The following is a 6924-nucleotide window of genomic DNA, read 5'->3' on the forward strand; positions in this document are numbered from 1 at the left end:
TGCCGGGTGGGAGGGGCGCGCCGGCCGCGCCGCCGGCCCCACGCGGGGGACCCGGCCCTCGCAGGCGGCCGCGCCGCCGGGGCCGAGCGGGCACACGGAACAAAAGCGCCTTTGTTGAGCGGCGGCCGCCCGGAGGGTCACACACAATGGACGCGGGAGCCGGCGCCGCCGCCGCCGGGCCCTCCGCCGCCCCCTCCCGCGCCGGCCCGCACACGGACGGACACACACACACACACACACACACACACACATACTCACGGGACTCCTCCGACTCATCGAGAGAGTGCGAGGCCCGCGGACAGCCCCCAAGGTCGGCTCAGGTCTCCGGCTGTGCTGGCGGCAGCGGCGTCTCCGAGGCTCTCGCTTTGCCGCAGTCGCCGCCATGTAACCCCGACCCGCGAGAGAGGGCGCGGAGGGGAGGCGGGGCCTCGCCGCGGCACGCCCCCTCGCGTCACAGGCTCACTCCACGGCGGCCCCACCCCCGCCCGGCCGCACGCGCCGGAATTTCCAACGCCCGTGACTGCCAGCGCCGCGGGGGCGGCGGGGGCCGCACGCGGCCTGCTGGCGGGTATGCCCCGGCCTCAGCTGAACCGCCGCCCGGGCCGTCGCACCGAGTGACCCGGCAGGGCGAGCCGCTGGACGGCAGCCGGGCCCCAGGCTGTCGGGAGGAAGAGGCCGAGGGCGAACGCGCTAGGCCTGGGGCTGGGCAGAGGAGCTCCGCGCGGCGGTTGTAGGGAAGGCTCCTGGGATCGGTGCCCCCGGGGCCGGCCCTCCGCCTCCGGGAGCATCCGCTATATCCCGGGAGGTGAATGGGGCGAGGGGGCCTGAGGGAACCCAGACGGGAGAGTGGAGTAGTTGGGACAGGGAGCGCCAGACGGAGGTGTGCTGGGGAAGGTGCCTTTCCCGGGCCGAGGTTACGCTTAAGTATTTAGGAAATTCGAGATTAAAAAAACACAGGGCTTGCCTGGGAGCGGTCGTGCATGCAAGAGTTTCTCTACGAGTTCGAGGCCAGCCTCGTCTACATAGTTCAGCACAGCCTGAGCTACCTGATAGACCCCCGTCTCAAAAGGGAGTTGTGGGGGGCCATTGTTGTATCTCTGCAGCTCCGGAAGTGGAGGCGAGACGTATCAGACGACAGGTAATCCTTGGCTGCAAAGTGAGTTCAAAGCCAGCTCGGCAACATGAGACCCTGTCTCACAAAAAGTAAGATAGAAGAAATTAGATAGCGGAGCGTGGTGGCGCATGCCTTTAATCCCAGCACTACAGGAGGCAGAGAGGCAGGCTGGCGGATCTCTGCGAGTTCGAAGCCAGCCTGGTTTACAAATCGAGTACAGGACAGCCAGAGCTGCACAGAGGAACCCTGTCTCAGAAAGAAATTAGAGATTTGCTTAGCCCTTTTTATCAGTAATTGAGCATCCTAAAGAAAATCAGACCACGGCAGTCCATTTATCCACAGAATGCAGCAAGCCCCTTCAGAGATGACACAGTCACTTGAAATTAAGAGTCTGAGATGAGCCTCAATGTTTTCTACTACAGAGGTACATTAAAATATATACTTAGTGAGCTAGCATCTCACCATATAGCCCAGCCTGTCCCAGCACACCTAATCCTCCTGCCTTAGCTTCCCCAGTGCTTGGATTATAGGCTTAGGCTGCTGAGCCCAGCTCTATTATATTTAAAGCAATACCATCTGAACACCAGGTGTGTGAAGGAGAGGGCGAGTAATGCCCAGGAGAACAGCATGGTTTCCAGCTGGTGAATGCAGCCCGCACTATGCTGCCTAGCTCCGCCCGCCCTGCTGTGTTCTCCCCTCAGTCTTCCTCCAATGTCTGGACACCTGGAGGTGGTGAGGGCAAATAGTAAGCAGTGTGCTTTCCCTCAAACAGTTATGTCTCCCCTGACTTCCATTAAAGCCAGCCTTTTTGTTTTATAGCAATCAAGGAAGTCCATGATAAGTCTTTGTAGTATCTTAAAAGAGAGGTCAGGGGTGAGCTAGTTACAGGATCTGAGGGATTTGGTTTATGGCAGATCTTTCAGCGAGGGGACTTGACGGGGATTGAGTGGTGTAACAGTTCAGGATGGGAAAGAGGAGAGTTTTGAACGAAGCCTAGGAGAGTGTAATGTTGAATAAACCTAATAATCTTGCTGAGGAGGTGGCTGTTTACCCTGATGAGTTTGGTCACTTATGTATTCTCTCCTCCTCCTTCCCCCCAAATATAGGCTTTGAGGAAGTCCCTGGCTGAAAGTGCAATAAAATATTTGCAAATTCATCTTCCTGGATGACAATTTCTTGAAATGAGTCACATGCGTACAAACCAGGTGTGGTGGCGAACACTTGTCATCATAGCATTCTGCAGGCTGAGACAGGAGAATCTTGGGGTGAGGCCAGCCCTTGGGGTTCATAAGACCTTGTCTCCAAAGCAGGCAATCAAGCAAAGAACGAGAAAGGGTAGTGGGGAGTGAAAATGACATTTTATCATATACATGTGGAATTGTCGCCAAATTTATAGGAAGTAAAAGGTTTATGTGCCCGGCTGAATTGCATTCCTGTTAACACAGCTGGGCTTGGTTCTCAATCCTGTTGTCTGAGTGTAGTCCAGTTTCACTAAGGTTTGCTTTGTTTTGAAATACGGTCTGTCTGTGTAACCCCAACTGGCCTCAACTCACGGTCATCCCCCCTCAGCCTCCCCAGTGCTCCACACCTCAACACCCAAGGAGTTTTTGAAGTTGCATTTGACAGTCATTTAATGGGTAGGGAAGTCATTTCCGTGAGTCATGACCAGCAAATTTCATTCCGAGAACAGCAAGAAACTGAATAAGAGAACATCCCCCATTACAAAAGGGGTAACAGCAAAGCTTTCAGCTTTGTGCTGCATTTCAGTAGATCAAAATGCTGCCAGCCATATTCTGAATTAAAATTCCTCTACAACCAGACATGAGCCAGGCCATTATTATATACTGCTAAGAATGGTAAAACCAGGCCCTGTGGGCTGAAGAGATGGCTCAGTAGTAAAAAGCACTGCTCTTTCAGAGGACCCAGATTTAATTCCCAGCACTCACATGGCAGCTCACAGCTATCTTTAGTTCAGGGGATCCAACACCCTTCTTAGAAGCACATGGTACACAGGCATCTAAGCAGACAAAATTGGTGCACCACCCCCCTTTTTGTTTTTGTTTTCAAGACAGGGTTTCTCTGTGTAACCTTGGCTGTCCTAGAATTTGCTCTATACACCAGGCTGGCCTTGGAACTCACAGACACCCTTCTGCCTCTGCCTCCGTAGTGCTGGGATAAAAGGCGATCACCACCACTGCCTGGTTTGGTGCATTCCTTTAATCCCAGCATTCAGAGGTGGGTGAGTTCAAGGCCAGCCTAGTTAACATAGTGAATTCTAGGACAGTCCAGGATAATTTTTTAGAAATTCTTTCTAAAAAAACAAAAAAAAAAATTAAAATCTCAATTTTAAAAACAAAAAAATAGCACTAGGAATTTTAAATAAAGTTTCAAGGTAGTGAAAAAAAAAACAATGAGGGAAATAGAGAAATGATTCATCAGAGGTTAAGAGCACTGGCTTTTCTTTCAGAGTACCAGGGTTTGGTTCCCGGCACCCACATGGGCATTCACAACCATCTTTAACTCCAGTTCCAGGGCTTGCATCATCCTCTCTTAGCCACCAAAGGCACCAGGAATGTACATGGTATACAGACATACATGTAGCCAAAACATTCTTAGACTTTTTTTTACTTAAAAGAATGATAAACTCAAAGCCAGACATGCCTTCAATCCCAATACCAGTTAAACAGAAGCAGGCAGAGCTCCCTGAGTTCTAGGCCAGCCTAGTCTACACAGTGAGACCCTTCTTCAAAGTGAAAGGACAAGGTCTGCCCCCCCCCATCCTCCCCCAAAAAAAAGTCATCAGTTACAGGAACTAGGCCATAGGTCACCAAATCCAAGAATAAGAAAACCATAAAATTCACTACCCAAGGAAAAGCCTAGAGGTAACCACAAGAATGGGAAGGTATCTTATCTCAGGGTGAGGCATCTGTGCTGGGCAACCCACCGACCAAACATTCCTGAGGTCAGTGTTACTCCACCAATCACTCTAACAAGGTCGCCCTTACTGAATGTCATCCAATCTTGTAACTGCTAAGCTGGGAATTCCTGATTCTTGCTCAAACCCCAATAAAAACCCTGCCATGCCCCTGCTCAGGGCTCACCTCTCTGATCCACTGTGTTGGTGATGGTGAAGAGACAGCTTAAGCCTGAGTAAAGCTCTTTGTTCTTGCATAGGTGGTCCGGCTCCTGGTGGTCTTTGGGGATCTTAAGATCTGGACATAACAAAAGAAGCAATAAATAAGTAATAAATAAATAAAACCTTATCAAAATGTCTCATCACTATGTTCTGATTTCAGAACTGTTAAATTGGAAGAACACAACATTGAAATATAAGGCATAAATAGCTGTGTGTAATGGAGCTCTGTGTGAAATGAATTTGCTTTTTTGCTCATGCTAGTTTGAAAGTCATGGTCGTAGAAGTCTGCAGGAGAGGCTAAACATGGCTGAAGGCAGCAGAATCACTTTCTGTACGGGCTTCGTACAAGTTGAGCTGTTATGGAAGGCACAGTGGATGAGAGCCAGGGACAGCAAGGAAAGCTCAACTGGAAGAGAGCATTTTACCTGGCCTCAACTTGATCAAGTAGTAGCAGGGACAAAAGACATTCCCAAATGAAAGAACAGAATGTAAGAAGGCATGAGCCTACAGTGTAGAAGAATGTTAATTCAGAATATGCCGGTTCTGGCAAGAGATCACATCCAAAGACTTTCTAGGTCTGTGTGATCTGGCTAGAATGCAAACACACGTTTAAAATCCAGGAGACAGAGAAGCAGATCTGAGTTCAAGGCAAGCCTGGTATAGAGTAAGCTTCAAGTAAAGAAAAGCATAGATCCCGGCATGGTGGTACATGCCTTTAATCCCAAACAATGAAGGTAAAGATAGTTTATAGAAGGGAGCACCCGTGTTTGAAAGTGATGTCAAATTAAGTGGCAGAAACAGTGATGAATCAGAGAAAGACCTGACAGAACAGAGTAGCCCAACTCTCAAAGAAGAGAGGAAAGGGAAGCCACTTCAGGGGTAATGCAGAGAGAGGAGGCAATTTTACCAGGACAGTAACAGAAGAATGGGCTGCAGAGAACTCAGGTGAAAACTGGATGAGCCAGAGAATGAGAAGGAGCCAGATTAGAGCAGATTGTTGGTTGGAGTTAGTTTGAGGCCAAAGAAAGCAATTCAGAGGCAGAGATTGAGTAAGATAATTAGGAGAGAGTTTGATCCAGAACAGCTGAGTTGAACCAGCCAGCCCAGAACTCAAAACGAGAAAGGGTGAGCTTATTCAGCAGTAAGTCTCAGAGGCTGCGGACATTCTAGGTCTAGGTTAGATGGTATGGGGGCTAGAAGCTTCTAGGACTAGGCCCGGGTTAGGAGACAGAGGCAGTAAGCCTCCAAGATGACAACTGGACCAGGCAAATAAAAGTTCTTTTTATACTACAGCCCACACTGAAAAAATCAAGTACAACAGGCCTGAGAAAGTTGGCACCAGAAGGAGAAGGCTTTGATGGCCCTGCCAACAGTTTTAGATTTCATTCAAATGACACCAGGCAAGGAATTCAACTGGTGCAACTGATTATCACTGATGGTGACGATGATGGCAATGTATGTGTGATGGTACCGATAGAACCCAAGGCTTCTGAACACTAAGCAGGCCCTCTGCAGCTGAGTTGCAGCCCCGGCCTGCACCTAGTTCTTGGAACTGAAATGGCTGATACTAATAGGAAGGGCAAATTGATAAAAGACTGAAGACCCTGAGAGAGCAGGAGAATCTACTCTTTCTGCCCAACTTGCCTTATACTATTAAGGGTAGATGCTCCGAAAGGCAAGTACTTAATGCTTTGCCACCTGACTTTCCTAATAATTCCTGTTTTGGAGTCAGGTGAGACAAAGGAGCATGGGGTGAACAGATGAGAAGGAGACCATATATGCCCTATTATCTTACACTCCCCTCATTAGAGCATTCTCTATGCCCACAAGCGTAGATTTCTGACCAGCATCAGAGTTCACAGCTGTTAAGTCCAAGCTAAGCGTGCTGGCCGCAGATGAGTGAGTAGGGAGCTGGCAGCTCCCAGAGGCCAAGCTTTCCAGCAAAACCAGAGCTTGAAACACAAAGGAGCAGCTCGCTCTGAGACTCACAAGACTGAAATGCGGAGTCATGGCCACTCTTGATGTGTTTCCTGTGTTAGCCAAACACCTGTCCTGATTATGCCTCTAACCAGTCCCTCCTTATGCCCCAGACTCTAGGTAGAATGTGTGCAGCAAGAGGTGAAACAGTGAGGCTTGAGTGAGTTTTGTACGGGTGTATTTTGCAAATCTCTTCAGAACAAAACATACAAAAATGAACTCAGAAACGGTCACGTTGGTGAGTTGGGTGCTTATGTTTGCATGTAGAGTTGCTTTCCTACAACATAAAAATAAAACTTTTTTCTTTAGAACATACTAACAAATTGAAAAGGAAAGAACCTTATATTTTACTACATTTAGTAGCATTTCTTTCTTTTTTTTTAATTGCAAGCACACCACATCTAGCTTAGTGTTTCGTTTTTATGCTACTTCAACAGAGGGCTTCAGAAAGCACTAGCATCGCTACTGCTGGGAAATCATCAGCCCAGTCTGCCATTTCCCCAGCCCCTGAAGAAGGTGGGTCAAAGAAAAACTCCCCACCTACTGGCACCCCCTCACTTCCTGAGTAAGCCAGAAGACACTAGCTCTGCTCTGAGAGGACCCAAGGCTGCCTCTAAGCCAGCTGCCACGCTTGAGACACCCTTCCTGCAGTAAACACACGCTGGCCTTCGTGATTCCTGGCCTTCGTTATTCTGGG

The 6924-nt window shown here is 49.2% G+C and overlaps 1 protein-coding gene across 1 annotated transcript in view; it reads right to left on the bottom strand.

Moving 5' to 3' along the window:
* The window catches only part of Mapk6 (mitogen-activated protein kinase 6), a 24908-nt gene extending 24487 nt beyond the window's left edge, over positions 1–421 (bottom strand). Inside the window, exon 1 of the mRNA XM_055598628.1 lies at positions 259–421. The gene's annotated coding sequence lies outside the window, so the exon portion shown is untranslated. The remainder of the gene's footprint in view (positions 1–258) is intronic.
* Positions 422–6924: the final 6503 nt, after the last annotated feature.

Source organism: Psammomys obesus, unplaced genomic scaffold (assembly GCF_907164565.1).
Source record: "Psammomys obesus unplaced genomic scaffold, mPsaObe1.curated_primary_1811, whole genome shotgun sequence".
Classification (NCBI taxonomy): Eukaryota; Metazoa; Chordata; class Mammalia; order Rodentia; family Muridae; genus Psammomys; species Psammomys obesus.